Source organism: Papio anubis, chromosome 15 (genome assembly GCF_008728515.1).
Source record: "Papio anubis isolate 15944 chromosome 15, Panubis1.0, whole genome shotgun sequence".
Classification (NCBI taxonomy): Eukaryota; Metazoa; Chordata; class Mammalia; order Primates; family Cercopithecidae; genus Papio; species Papio anubis.
Genome location: NC_044990.1, coordinates 83565141 through 83581614, shown reverse-complemented (window position 1 = coordinate 83581614; position 16474 = coordinate 83565141). Strand labels below are relative to the sequence as shown.

The window sequence follows — 16474 nt, the reverse complement described above, 5'->3', positions numbered from 1 at the left end:
CACATTTTCACCAACTGTGTAAAAGTGTTTCCCTTTCTTGGGATCCTCAACAGAATTTATGTTTGGTCTTTTTGATACTACTCATTCTAACTGGAGTAAGATGGTATCTCACTGTGTTTGTGGTTTGCATTTCCTTGACTCACTGATATTGAGCATTTTTTCATGTAGCTGTTGGTCATTTGTATGTCTTCTTTTGAGAAATTTCTATTCAGGTCTTTTGCCCACATTGTAATTAGATTGTTTTTTGCTGTTGAGCAGTTTGAATTCCTTATGCATTCTGATTATGAATCCCTAGTTAAATACATAGTTCACAAACATTTTCTCCCTTTCTGTGGGTTGTCTCTTTGTTGTTTCCTTTGCCATGCAGAAGCTTTTTGGATTGATGTAATCCAGTTTGTGTATTTTTGCAATCGTTGCCTGTGCTGTTGATTTCTTATCTCAGAAAATCTTGCCAAAATCAGTGTCCCATAACATTTCCCCAGTGTTTTCTTCTAGTAGTTTCATAGTTTCAGGTCTTCCGTTTAAGCCTTTCATCTATTTTGAATCAATTTTTGTATATGGTGAAAGATGGGCATCTAGTTTCATTCTTCTACATACGAATATCCAGTTTTCCCAGCAACATTTGTTACAAATTGTCCTGTCCCCACTGTATATCCTCAGCACCTTTGTCAAAAATGAATGTCACATGGATTTATTTCTGGGCTCTCTATGCTATTCCATTGGTCTATAATTTAATTAGCCTGAAAATGGAAAGTTATGGAGGATCCTTCTCTTTCTCCATGTTTCCTTAATGAGAAAATATGGAAAAAAATAATGCAAGGTAAGTACCAGGATGGGGGTAGTTTCATTTTAAAATAGTAAGGTTGAATAAAAGTTTATACCAAAGGTATTTGAAATAATAACACAAATAATATTTAAAGGCAAAGATGTATATGTATATATACATCAACATATTTAATTTATATAAAGGAGAATGTGAATATATATGTATGAATTTTTTTACTTGGTGTATATAATGTGAACATATAATATATATGTATGCATATGTATTTATTTACTTGATCTAGAAAACATGACTATGAATTTATCTAGTGTAGGCCTTTAAGTTCTAACAGTCACAGTAACCCCTATTATACCTTTGGTTTTTTAGTGAGGAAGGCGATCTGCTGTGGTGAAGAATGCATTTTCCTTGTGGAAGTCACGTGACCAGTGTGCATTGACACAATCGTGAGACAAATTAACAATGAGTAAAACTTATTATCTGCTTACATTTCATGTTAAGTTCTTTGAACTCTCCTCTTCTCTGGTAGCTAAACGTTACAATAGAGTTAGCTTTCTCTCAGACAATTGTTTTCTCTATTTATTCTATCATTTAAAGTTACTGATTTGGATCATTATTTTTCTTTCCCATGACATTTGACCTAGGAAGTTGACAAAGGTGAGCTGGCCCTGAAAAGCAACCTGACCCAGGAAAGGGGGCTCTGCGCTTTTCTTATCTAAGCATCCTCAATCGAAACCTCATTCTTTCTTTCCGTTATCTTGGCCTCCCATTTAATGCTGGTGTGTATGTATTTTGAGAATATATCATGTATTCCATCCCAAGATACCATTCTTTTTATATAAGTATGTCTTGCCAGCTCTTTCCTTTTCTCTGATGCTGGATTGTGGCTACACAGTGTGAATAATGACACATAAGCACCCTGTTTATTTAAGAGGTTTCCTGTGGTTAAGTATATGTATTATTCTAGAGAGTGAAGAATTTCTTTCTAAAATTGATTTGAGTAGACCCTATGAGAGGCATCAGACAGCACCTTGGGAATGAGCTGCCATAGATATCTTTGTTTATACTCCCACTTCAGTTCTTTTAAGTGCATTATTAATAGTTTATGTGACTCCTTAATGTTTGGTATTAGTGTTTTCATACAATGAAAGATGATAAAGTGATGCCATTTTTATTGCGTGCTTTAATTGCTAATTGTTAAGAAATGTATATTGTTTCCTTCAAGTTCAATTCCTTTGTGACTTAATGTCGTTGCTGGTCATCTTTCAACTAGATCAAGTTACTCTCATACTGTTTTATCTTTTTCCCTTGTCTTTACACTTTTTTTTTTTTTAAAGGACATCTGTTTGTGTATATTGATAATCTGCCATTCACCCTTTATTTTACATCATTATCTATGACATTTATACTTTATAATTATTTTTAAAACAATGTTTACAAGAAAAAATGGTATTCAATTTCAGGTAATTTAGTCTTAGAATACTTATTTTCTTCTTTCTCTTTTCCTTCTTTAGAAACAGGTTCTCTCTCTGTTACCCTGGCTGGAGACACTGGAACTATCATAGCTCACTGAAGCCTGTAAATCTTAAACTCCAGGGATCCTGGCACCTGCTCCCTAACAGCTAGAAATGCGGGTCATCACACCTAGTTTCCAACCCCCCCTCCACCCTTAACAGACCCAAGGTCTCTACAGGCCTGAGCCACTGCACTCAGCCTAGTCTTAGAATATTTCAAGTCCTGTTGTATGAACTTAATCAAGTAAGGTGAAATGTTAGGGGCAGAGTTTTAAGTTTTCATTTTGAGGGATCACTGAGGCTTTAACTTTAACTAAAAAATAAGCATATATTATTCCCTTTGGGTAATTTCCTAGAAAGCTTATTAAAATATTTATTTGGTGTAGATTTCAAAGACATTTTTAACCCTGCTTTTTGTTGTTCATCGTGTTAATTTAAAAGACCCCAAACTACTAAATAGCTTCAGCCTAAGTTGATGGCAACTTCCAGGCAATCATTCTTAATTATATATTTTTAAGATTCTGTCTCTTGGATATTGAAAATGTGAAAAATTCAGAATACATGGAATGAAACAGTCTTTGTCTAGTCTTTTCATGGCTAGGAACAGGTGGAGGGCAGGTGGAAACGCTTTTGTGTAAATGAAGGAGCCCGGCCAGGGCATGTGGTTGATTTTTAAACCTTTAAATTTTACTAATGATATAGAAGCCCCGAGGAAACACTTAGAAGTCTTCCCTTCCCAACTGAGAACATAAGACTGATTTCTACAATATTTTCCATTTCAAAATTTGATCAGTAAAATTTTAAACTACTACTTTTTACCATTTGGTAACATTTAAAACCCTAGATTTTAACAGTCTTGAAATGTATTTAAAGTTACTGCTACCATAATACGAAAACAGTATTGGATGAACGCAACCTTAGAGTATTTCTACTTATTAAACTCTTTCCTATTATCTCATTAAGGTAACAATTAATTTGATTTTAAAATGCAATCTCTCACTTTACTACACTTTTAAAATTCTTAGTTTGTTTGGTTTTGCTTTTGTTTGTTTGTTTGTTTTAAAGACAACTAATGCCTAAAGAAACTATTTCAATGAACTTGGAATAAAAAATATATAATTCTGTTTTTTCCAAGAGATCTTTTTAGATTTCAAAATGTAAAATCTGGGGGTTTGGGTAATTTTGAAACAAAAGCAAATATCATTTTCTATGTTGTTAAAATCTTGATTACCCTTTTTGTTTACTTTTCAGCAACATGATAAATATTCCCCTAAATATGAGAGATAACATTTAAGAAAATGTCACTGCTTTAACCATGGCACACATTTTAAATAATTTTTGACATTTTCTGTATATTCTGTATATTCTGATTCTTTTTTTTTTCTGTTCAATACTTCCCCAGGCTCTACCCCTGTCATATTTCCCAAGCTGTTAACCTTAGCTATGCCTCTGCTTTAAGTATTTTTCCAAAGATTCAAATCTATTCGTCTTTCATTTTGGTTGTATAAAATGGAAAACAGCTCTCTTGGTTTCCATATGTAAGTAGTCAACAATAGTCACTGTGTTTTATCGACTTGCTTCACAATCTCAGGGTCATCTTGAATGCAAATAATTTGAAAGGCTAAAAAAAGAATAATAGACGATTTTGTGTCAAAATGTTAAGGCCAAGAGATCTAAAAACTGCTCAAAGGATTTGTCATTAAATGAAGAAAAGTATCGCTCCAAGCTTAAATCTAAAGCTGTCTTTAATCCTTTGCCATCACAGTGAGACTGATTCGGTGCTCCCTCAGGAATGTGCAAGAGAAGATCCTGTGCCCAGCCAACAAACACCAGCGTTGCTTGATGTTTTGAAGTTTAATAGCCCATGGAGCATATGTGAGGTATTAGTGTTCAACCTGTACCAGTTTTTCATGACCAATATGTATAAGGCTAACCTGTTAAAACAAAACAAAACAAAACAAAACACTGCAGTGTTACGAATTTCCTAATAAATGACCCATTTGCTAGCAGTTCAGGTATGTGCACAGAGATGACAGGAGGAACTATATTCTGAGGTACACATAGAAAAATATTTACCTGGCAGCATACATATGACCATGTTGGTGGGCTTAAGCATTTAAATGGAGGTGCTATATTGTAATTTCATTTTTAAAACAGATACAATCTAATCTAAATATCATTTTTAGGTATAATATTTGGAAAACCTCTAGAACATGCTTGTAACCATACCTAAATTGTGATTTTTCCAGTTATTGAAAATGTTTACTGATGCCAACTTTGTTTCATTTATGGGAGAAAGAGAAACTATATAGAAAAATTCATATGGCAAAAAAATAAAATAAGAACATAGCTACAATGAGTATGTTAAATCAAATTATGTCTTTTTTTTCTTTTTGCAAACCACAAAACCAAAAATGGATTTCCCCCCTCTCGATATCAGCAAAAATTTGCTACCATGAGACAGTTCCCAGATATTCCCTGTTATTTTTAATAAATGAAAAAATATTGTAGACATACTGTACACGCCTATTGAAAACCATTTTTGTTGGACTCAATCTGAAAATACAGAAGAAAGAGATTGAGCACACTGTGAAACCTATGAAGTGTCTATCAGACAGTGATTCTTGGTATTTGCCAAGTATTTAAATTAAATTTGGGTATCTCTCTCTGCGTGTGCTTAGCACATAAATATTTTCTTTAGACCTTGAACTTCTAGTTCTGATAAGTAGAAACAGTCTCCCTGTTTCAAGATAAGATATAATGTGTATTCTTTAGCTACTTCATCTTTATTATTGAGTTGTAAAATGCAAAATAGCTCATGGTAATCTCAAAAAATGATCAAGAGATTGATCCTTAGTGCAAAGCATAACTACTTAATTATATAATTACAACTGCATTTATAAATTCGCTGTGAGTTTTCCATCAACCTGTAGATGACATTTCAAGTTTTATTCCAACTTGTATTTTTCACCATTTTTGTACTTACAAAAAAAATTTCATTAGGGTGATAGAAAAAACTAGTAAACTTTTTTCTTGTTAATCTCATTCAACTCAGCCTTAATGAGGGACTAAAAAATAATTTGAATCCCTTGGATCCAGTCCAGAAGCTAATTTGAATGTCTAGAAATGGAAGTTAAGTAGTTAGTTACACAGCTCAGCTATAGGCCACTCCAAGAGAAGTGTGAAAAGTGAAAGTGGTATGCTTAGAAGTAGCTGCTGCAGCCTGGTTAGGGATTGTAGAAATGATAGATGAAGTTGGGTCATCCACAAAGAGAAGCTGGGAAGGAGAATGAGACTGCCTAACCTATGGCAAACTCAAATTACGTTTAGAAAATAATACAGATTTGATAATAGTGCCCAGAATACAAAATTGAATATCTTATCTACTTTTAAGATAAGATGAGTGTCCCTCTGCCAGGCAACTCAGATAAGGTCCATTTAAGCCCTTTTCTATTGAACAAAATTGGAGAACCAATGGAAAATGATGGGCTCAAGTACAAAGCCATTGACTTCAAAAATGGTGAGATAATTGGTATTTTAAACGTGTATATTTGACTGTGCATGGTCATATATGATTTTTCATTCTGCCCCCTCTTTGTGTTATGACTTATTGTTTTTTAAGCAAGAAGAAAAGATTTCCATTTAAAAATGTGAAGGATCAGAGCATCAGTTCCTTAAAACACAAAACATTTAGAGGTAATTTTTCTTTAAGAAACACTTTGCAATTTTATCTGTATCTCGATTGTATTGGCAGCTTAAAAGTTTATGTCTTATTTCTCATGTGTTCCCAATCATATCATATCCATCTATGTAGGTAAATTTGTCACCACTATCAACAACCAAAACTGTATCAAACATTCATTCTGTGCAAAGTATTGGGTTAAACCTAAGAAGATAAAAAAGATCTAAATGAGATATGGTCTTAACAATGAGTTCTAACTTTCAAAAACATGGACTCATTTTGACAAGCAGAACCAAGAAAGAGAGACTGACTTTTACCTTAGTTAGCATAGCTTAGTGACCGCAGTAGAAATATTGCCAGTTCAAGGTACTAAAGAGAGAATGACAAACTCCAGGAAATCCCAGTCCTAACTAGAAGATAGAGAAACTAAGATGTAACTATTTACTCTAGAATGAGTGTTCATGTTCATATTCCCTCGAAATTCATGTATTGAAACCTAATCTCCAATGTAATAATGTTTGCAGGTGAGGCCGTTGGGAGTTGATTAGGTCATGAGGGTGGAGCCCTCACTAATGGAATTAGTGCCCTTATAAAAAGAGGTCCCAGAGAGCACCCTCACTCCTTCACCATGTAAAGACCCAGAGCAGAAAGAAACCTTCTGTGAACCAGGAAGCCAGTCCTCACCGGACACTGAATCTGCCAGTGCCTGATCATGAACCTTCAGCCTCCAGAACTGTGAGGAAGAAATTTGTGTTGTTTAGAAGCTACCCAGCCTATGGTATTTTATTATAGCAGCCTGAACTAAGACATTATTATAAATTCTAATGCTCCTGTCACAGGACTAGTATAATATGTAGTCCTAATGTTCTCAGCTGGGGTGATATTGGGTGCTCCTACCATCTAGTAGGTTGAAGTCAGGGATCCTGCAAAACATCCTACAATACATAAGACAGCTCTCACAACAACAACAGCAAAAATTACCTGATCCCAAATGTCAATCATGTAGATTATTCTACATGTGATTTGATAAGCAGTCTGTAATGTAGCACTTATTAATCAATAGCCAAGATGCTAGTTGAATTGTAAATATTTAATCTGGTTTGTGTGTTCCCAAAACTAAATTAGCCAAATTGACCCTATGGAGTTATGGGTATTAATAAAGAAATTGTATGGAATTATTTGACTGCTTACCTAAAGAGCATTCAACAATTAGCCATTAAAATGATGGAAATAAACTGAAAAAAAAAATACTATGGAAACAGTTTAATTGACAACAACATGAATTTATTTCTTCAAAAGTTATGCTGCGGTGGTAGAAACATGAGCTTTAGATTCCAAAGGCCGAGAACGGCAACTAGGAACACTGTGAACTTGACAGTTTGGTCTTGTGTCTCTGAGTCCCAGTTACCCTCTTCTGTAAACTGCAAGCTTTTCTGGCCATCTCTGTACAGCTGCTGTGATTGTTGGAATTAAGCTAAGCAAGGCAGGGCATATGTTAGGGTCTGAAGAAGACAGCTATTATTAGAGCTGGTACCACTAATGTTAGACCTTTTATTAAGATTACCATTAATATTCACAGTGTGTATTCCCTTGGTATGGCTTGTACAGAATTCCATATGAATAGTAGAGGAAGAAAGAATCTGCGATTAGACTTCCTTGCATCTTATCTCCATTTTTTTTTTAGCTTTTAGAATTTAGGAATTTTTCTGAGTCTCATGTAAAATTGCCTGTTCCTCATCTATGAAAGTAATTTAAATATATTTTTCTTCATGAGCTGCATCAATGTTTCGAAGTGTGTTGGTCTTTTCTGTACAGAAGTATGAAGAGCTGTTCCTATTTTGCATGCTTACCCTAGCAAACATTACTGGAAGAAATAAAACCTACCTTAGGAAGGGTAGGGCAGTGTTAGGGAGGAATATTGGAAAATTATGGCAGAGTCTTCTCTGTTCCTAGCCCACTACATCCCGTGAAAAAAGTGATGTCTAATGAAAGTCAATCCATTCTTCTTTAATAGAGACGGTTAATTATCATTGACTCATATTGATATTTTATTATAATGACCTCATTATTAAAAGGTGGATCCAATTAAGAATACATTTACATAACAATAATATAATTTGACTAGGAAGTTTCTCACTAACACGCTAGTGTCTAATTTCATTAAGCTAATAAATATTGCCAGAGGGATATGCATGTGATAGTCGTGTCTGAACTTACCAATGGCTAAATTCCAATTTCCCTGAAATGACCCCTGGCGTTTTAAGTGCTCTCCATGTCAAAGAAGTGCATGATTTTTACATTGATTTTATTTTCAATTATTATGGGTACATAATAGTTGTATATATTTATGGAGCACATGTAATGTTTTAATACAGGAAAAAATATGTAATAATTGGGCTGTCAGTTCAAACAAGGGAAATGCATGATTTTGATTTTTGTCTATTCCCAAGTTTTATTTGGATCCTCTGTTAAAATCAATTCCCTAATTTTTTCCTCTGTAATAGATTTTAGTTTTCTACCCTAAAGGATACTTATGTTGAAAATCCTTATTAAATATATTTTAAAAGCAGAGTTTACTGCTGGGGTTGCTTTACTTATATTAATAAAATAAAGATTTTCTACTTTTAGAAACAAGTGTCATGACTGCAAGAGTTATGGTAATTCTTAAGGAATCAGTTTTAAAAAATTGGTGAAATTTTTTCCTTGCTCAAAATACTAGTTTTTTTCATAAATGTTACTGATTGAATGTCATAAATTGTCAAAATTGAGTCATGAGAATTCCTTCTCTAAATGTAACAAATTATCATGATACTAAATTTTTTTAGCAACTCTCTATAAATAATCCTACCTTTAGAAAAAATGTTCTTCTTCTTTTTTTAGAGATAGGATCTTGCTCTCTTGCCCTGGCTGGAGTGCAGTGGCATGATCATACTCCCAGAAGACTCAAACGCCAGAGTCAATGATCCTCCCATCTCAGCCTCTCCAGTAACAGCTGAGACGACAGGCTCATGCCATCATGCCCAGTTAATGTTTCTTTCCTTTTTTTTTTTCTCTTAGAGACCGGAATCGATCTATAAGGCTCACGCTGGTCTTGAACTCCTGTGCTCAAAACATTCTACTTCAGCCTCCCAAGTTGCTGGGATTATAGGCTCAAGGTACCTGTGTTCAGCCCAACTCTTTTTTGACTAGCACGTGGGGCATATATAAGAACACTTCTCACTTGGTAAATAAAAGCTAGTACTTAAGAAGAACATAACTGCCCCTACTCCAGGACTGTTCAGTGAAATCTTTATTGCTATTTTTAATGGACTTAAAAAAAATAGTGATGCACTATTTTGCAAAACACCATTTTAGTTGATCTGACAACTTAAGCACATTGAGAGTAGATACCAATTGTAACTTAAAATGACTGCTAAGACAAATCGACCCCAGGAAATTGGGTCTATAACAAAAACATGTATAAACCCTCAGCAGTAGCAGTATTTTTCTAGTACCAGCGGGAGAAGTAATGAAGTCTTGTTGACATTAAGCTGGAGCAATGCTTTTAAGTGAAGGTCTGCCTAATTCTCGGATAGAATAATCCATAACTCAGCTCTCTGGGGGAAGCTCCTGTATTATCTCATTTCTATATTCAGCAGTCATAAAAGATGTCATTCAGATGACCTGAGGTGTGCAATTTCATACAATGAAAAGAAAAAGTTACTTCCTTGCCTGCACGTGGGCCGTCTTCCTGGCCAAGTAGAAGTGGCCGAGCCTTTCCATCGCAGTTAGTTACTTTGCTGGGCTTCACTATGTTACCAGATCTTGAAAAACATAGATCTTTAGGTTAAACGAAAACCTCAAAGCTGATGTCATTAATTCTGTCTTTTATTAAATAATTCTGGAAATGACTTGTGTCAGTATCATTCTGAGGTCCCATTCCCTGGAGACTGCTCTGGTCTCTCACCGAGCGTTCTGTTCATCTAGTACCAAGTAGCAAACCAGATTGATATTTTCAATGTCAATTCTATTATCAATCAATCATTTCATATCCCTAGAAAATCCATACGCAATTAATCTTATTTTCTTGTTCTGCCAATTAACTGAAGTTAAAGTTTAACTTCCTTTCCTTTAAGCCCAAAATAAAGCGTTTTGTTCTAATGGATTCCCTGAAATTCTGTATATATTTAAAGAATAGTTTCTCCTCTCTTGGAGTGCCTCTCCTGATGAATATACATATGAAGAAAATAAATTAATGAGAAGTAGCATAGTTTTGAGAAGATGAGTATGTCTAATATCTCTGGCAAAAAAGTTCTAACATCTAATGGATGCAAATCAGGGGGAAATATTAATTCAGTCAATTCAGCCATTCAAGGAATATTCTGAAGGAGCATTTCTTCAGGTTAAAACACTCGAGGTTGCACAGTTTTCAAGAGTGGCTCTGAAATGTGAATTGATCTAAACTGTACTTGAACATAACTCTTAGTTTAATCTTGTAAAATATCTCTGGATAACAATTTATTACCCATCATGAAAATTAGCTTTTCTGTAACCTTAATAGTGGGTCATTTAAATCATAACTTTAACACCTTTACTATTATCACTCACATTCTAATACTTGATTAATAATGTTATCTATTATTATCCCAGGCATAGACAAATTTACAGAATCCTCTTGAAGCTTTGATTGTTACAGACTGAAGATTTAGATGCTTTAGTATGTATTTTTCTTTTTTTTTTTTTTTTTTTTGAGACGGAGTCTCGCTCTGCCGTTCAGGCTGGAATGCAGTGGCCGGATCTAAACTCACTCCCCCTCCCGAGTAGCTGGGACTACAGGCGCCCGCCACCTCGCCCGGCTAGTTTTTTTTTTTTTGTATTTTTTAGTAGAGATGGGGTTTCACCGTGTTAGTCAGGATGGTCTCGATCTCCTGACCTCGTGATCCGCCCGTCTCGGCCTCCCAAAGTGCTGGGATTACAGGCTTGAGCCACCGCGCCCGGCCAGTATGTATTTTTCTACCAAATCCCTCCAATCACAGTATTTCATCAGCCAATGGATGCTTTAGGAAAATTTTTATTCTACAGTTTTTTCTTAAACATGATATATTATAAAACATAAATTCCTTTGCCAGTTGGTAGTATTCTTAACATAACTTTTCTAAGACATTTAAAGCCTGACATTTTGAGGCATTGCATTATACTTTATTATAAATTATAAGTGTAGCATATCTATCTATTCAATGATTCATTCTTACAACAATTCCACAAATATTTGTGAATACTTCCCTCTGTCGGGGATTGTTCGAATTGCCAGGATTCAATTGTGAGTAAGACAAAGCTCCCTGCCCTCAGGGAGCTTACATACAACTGGAGAAAAAGTAAAATCAATCAATAAAATACTTTTTTACCGTAACAAATAATGAAGCACATTGCCAACAACAAAGAATAGAGATTCACTCTCCAAGTTCATAATACAAATACAATATATGGTATTTATTTTTCCCAGAACTAGAACATAGTAGATTGTCAATACTTTTGAAGAAGTGAATATCATATACAGTAAATATTGTCCTGGAAAAAAGATTACCAAGAAGTGTTCTGACAGGATTATGTGCATCTTCTTCTGTTTACAGCATGTAATATAGGCTGAAATTACATATTGTATTTATTCATAAAGTACAAAGTGGTTAAAAAAAGAATCAAATGAGTTTAGATGTGGGTGTCTTTTACACTCGAGATGCTTGCAGTTTCAGAGAATACCAACAGAGAAAGATTATATTCACCAAGCCCTGAACAGTTTTTATTGTACCTTTGTGAAAGAAAACTGGCTGTTATGCAGCAGTTATACTTTCATACACAGATGAACATAATAGAGTTGGAAACATCATTCTTGAATTGGGATTAATACACCACTGCAAACTTCTCTCCTTGGTCTCCTCCCATTATTAGTATTTCTGTGATAAAGGGGCAGTTGAAAGCCATTTGCATAGCTTCTAGTCCTTGAAAAGACATATTGTTTCCTTTTTACTTTTATTCTGATTAAATATTCTCATATTCATAGGGTACCCTGATTGGTAAGTTCAACTCATCTTGGTTTTGGTCTAGAGAGCAGGATAAAGTGTTATCCACTTTTGAGACCTAGCTGCAATTTTGCTTAATATTCCCTTTGCATAAAGTCAGAAATTTTTGGAGAGAACTATAATTGCCCCATATTTAAAATATTATTGAGAATGCAATAGACTGAATTCAAAATGCACTTTCAGATTCAGCCTACTCACTTAAAAAATAATTTTTTCCAAGTTCATTTGCAAAGTTCTGTTGAATTCTTTTTTTAGGTTATACTTAGTTATCTTTAAAAACTTAATAAAAAGGCCTGTGCTATAAGAAGTTAGTGTTCTTTGCCATTATTCCTTTTAGTTTTAAAGGTACTTTGCAGCACGTGTATTAGTACAACTTATTATAAAAACTGGTAAAAATAAAAGGGAATTAAAGATGCTACTGAGATGCTGTGAGTTTGCAAAACTTAATTTAAAAATTAGGAATTAACTACTCATGTCTTATAATAGTGTATGTTTTAACTCTTATCTAACCTGGAATCATCTTGCATTGTTTAGCAAAATTCACCTTGCCTTTTTGGATTCAAATGATGGCAAAACAAGCACAAGCTGGAAAACTGGTCATGGATTTTGAAATAGCCACCACCTTTTCTGCTCCCAGCATGTTCTAAATATTTTTCTTATTTGTTTTCCTTACTCCTAAGGTATTTTATTTCTACAAAAAAATTTATTGACCCACATAGTTTGTCAGATATCTAATAAAGAAAGGTGTTACTTCTTGTGTGTTTACTCTTTTGCTTAATGACAAAAAACGGTTTACTCCAACTGTCATTGGTGTTTCTTTAGCTTCTTTGACTCTTGTCAAGTGGTTTGTGTTGTTATGATGGAGTTTTTGAATTGTTTAGCATTTTTTGTCTTCGTTTAAGTAACTTCATATACAGTATGTATTCAGAAAAAGAGCCTGGGGTATGTTAGAAGGGGTACTGTAAGTGAGCCTGGCCACATCACAGTGTGACAGCTCCAGGTTCCTGATACCTTCTTCAAGGTGATAACCGTTAACAGCTGCTTGAAGGGCTAGATGTGTTTTGGTTGTAACAAAAGGGAGTGTAAAATGTTGCCAGAATCATGGTGATACTCTACTGGAGAAAATAAGAAACACTAAAAAAAATAAAATAAAAGACTTGCCTTTAAGTATGATAAACTCCAAAGGAAGATACAGATAAAAAAGACACTAAGACATTTGTGTGGCATACTATAAGCAAGTTTTAAATTGTATTCTTCAACATTTGATAAGACAAAAATGCAAACTCTTAATATAAATTAACCCCCCGCCTTTTTTTAAAAAACTTTTCTTTGTACCAGGCCTGGTGGTTATAATTATACTGCCGAAGACCTTGGTCTGAAGCCATTATTTGTGTAGCCGCTTCTTGCTCAGAAATCAGAAAATCATTTAAGCTCGGGGTAGACAGCTGTGTGAAGTGTTATCAAGCAAGTGAAGTCTGTAGATTACACAGAAAAGCATGCAGCTGGCAGTATCATATCAGATGCAACAATTTTCTGAAATTCTTGGGAGCTAAAGAAGGGACCAAGAAAAAAAGAAAAAGACAAAAATGTTTTCTAGGCTGGATTTTCAAGAAGTCAAGATTACATATAGATAGCAAAGAAAGGCCTTACCTATAGCTTAAGAATTTCAAAATGACATTTCTAATCCAATTATATATAATAATGCAAATAGGACAGACCTTGGTTGAAAACTGACAATTTATGCCTAAGCCTGTGTGCACCTGTGTCTAGGTAAAACGAATTCTCTAGATTAAGTGGAATGAACCAATGAACTTATAGGTCACCTCCTCCTCCCCTGCCAACTTTTTCATTTTGATTTTTACTTAGTTTAATTGCTTTTGGTTTGAAATTTGCAATCCTGCTACTTGAGGTTATAAAACAATAGTTGATTTAATAAGAACTTAGCAACTAAAATTATCAGGAGAAATTAGGGAATTTCAGGTCGATGGGAGGATGCAAGGGAAACCTCTACATTACAAACAGTTTATGTTGGCTGCACTTCTCCATTCTAGTTATGTATTGCTGCATAATAAGTCACCACAAAACTCAGTGTGAAAGCAATGATGATTATCTTGTCCCTGATGCTGCAGTATGATCAAGGATCCAGGAGATAACTCAGCTCTTCTCCTCATGCATCTGCTGGGCCAGCCCAAAGATAGGGGTTACTTGATAGGTGGTACTAGAATTATTGCATAGATCACTTGGGTTGGCAGTGGAAGTTGGCTGTCAGCTGCGACTTTGCCTGAGGCCATCTGCTAGAACCTCTGCACATGTTCTTGCATTGTGGCTAGTTGGCTTCCTGGCAGCATGTCTACTGGGTTCCCAAGGGAATATCCCAAGGAGATAAAATGGTCAAGCATGGCTTCCCTGTAGTCATACCTGAAAGACATACCCAAAACTGAGAAGAAAAAGAAGTTTAATTGGACTTACAGTTCCACATGGCTGGGGAGGCCTTAGAATCATGGCAGGTGATGAAAGGCACTTCTTACATGATGGTGACAAGAGAAAAATGAGGAGGAAGCAAAAGTGGAAACCACTGATAAACCCATCAGATCTCGTGAGACTTATTCACTATCATGAGAATAGCACAGGGAAGACCGGTCCCCGTGATTCAATTAGCTCCCCCTGGGTCCCTCCAGCAACACATGGGAGTCCTGGGAGATACAATCGAAGATGGGATTTGGGTGGGGACATAGCCAAACCGTATCAGCAGCCTTGAAGGTCACATGACATCATTTCTACTATACTCACAAAGTTCTACCCGGGTTCAAAGGGAGGGGTCAGTCATGGAAACCACCTCATGGGAGGAATGTCATTTAACATGAGCACAGGGAGCAAAATATCTTGCAGAGGCCCTCTTTGAAAAATACAATTTGCCACAGTCTGCCACTTGGCCACAACAATCCATTCCCTCTTCCATGCAAAATGCATTTAACCTCTCCCTCAAAATCTAAGTCTCAGGCCCCTATGATATATATCAGTTTGCAAGGGCTGCCATAACAAATATTTCAGGCTGGGTGGTTTAAACAATAAAAATGTATTTTCTCACAATTTTGGAGTCAGAATTTTGAGATGGAAGTGTCAGAATGCCTGTATTCTTTTGATCCTTATCTCCCAGGATTCTCCCTGCATAGATGGCCGTCTCTTCCCTGTGGACGTGGCGTCTCCTCCCTGTATTTTCACAGTCTTCCCTCTGTAATTGTTTCCAAATTTCCTCTTCTTGTAAGGACACCAGTCCTATTGCCATATTGGGTTCAGTTTCAGCCTAATAACTTCATTGTAATTTAATTACCAATGTAAAGGCCCTGTCTCCAAATACAGTCATATTCTTAGGCACTGGGGGCTAGAAATTTATCGTATGAACTCTGGAGGGACGCAAGTTAGTCTATTCCATGATAGCTGTTTGAAGTCTATTACTTAAATCGTCTCCAGGTATAGATGGTTCTACTTGGTTGCATTCCCTGAGTATTTGCTTTCAGGCTGAAGAACTGTGAACTAACGAGAGAAGTATTTTGTCTCTCCTTCTCCAGCCCCATCGCACACAATACGCAATGGTGACACAAGCATGGGATATAGACTTTCAAAACTCCTCTTCTAAAACGAAGAGACTAGGAGACTCACAGAAACCACTAGTCCATGGCCATTCTGAAATCCTGTGGGACACATGCTGCTTGTTCCTCCGTGATAACTTTATGGATCCCCTTCTTTGAAAAGATAAATTAAAGCTCTCTATAAAGGGGAGTGTCTCTTGTAGGTGAGAGTTCTTCCTTAGAAATCTTCTCGCTGTCTTGGGGCTCATCATTTCTTATTGCAGGTAAAGGAGAACCCTGGCAACAGTGGCAGGTTGTATTTTCTAAGTTGGCCATCACAATATACCCTCCATATTCCTCTGTGTATGTGAGGTTGACCTGCTGTCACTGAGGGGATATGTCCTATCCTTTTGCACCTGCGTGGGACTTAAGGGCTGCTCCAAGTGAGCAAGTATGGTGAAAGTGATGCAAAGCAAGTCCCAAGGTGAGGACATGAAAGGCCATGCACTCCTGATATTCTTACAGGACACTCAATTTTGGAACCCGTCATCGTGCTGTAAGAAAAAACAAATAGCAACATAAAGAGATCCTATGTAGGTGTTCTGGTTGATAGCCCCATCTGGGGTTCCAGCCAACAGCAGTCATCAGGCATGAATGAGAAACACGGATTATTTCAGTACCTAGGGTCAAGCCATCCCAGGCCTTCCAGTTGCCCCTCTCGATGCCACATAGGATACCTCCTCTAAGTCTGGTCCAAATAACACGTTAGTGAGAAAAAAAAAGATCATTGATGTTTGATGTCACTTAGTTTTAAAGGGAATTGGAACAGAGTTCTATACCTGGAGGAAGGTGCTCCTATAACAACCCAAACA

The 16474-nt window shown here is 35.9% G+C and overlaps 1 long non-coding RNA gene across 1 annotated transcript; it reads left to right on the top strand.

Moving 5' to 3' along the window:
* The first annotated feature begins 1017 nt into the window (after nt 1–1017).
* Nucleotides 1018–14556, top strand: LOC110741741. The gene is made up of 3 exons (XR_002518527.2): nt 1018–4175; nt 9035–9132; nt 12568–14556. It is a non-coding gene; the product is annotated as an uncharacterized LOC110741741 (long non-coding RNA).
* The last annotated feature ends 1918 nt before the right edge of the window (nt 14557–16474 follow it).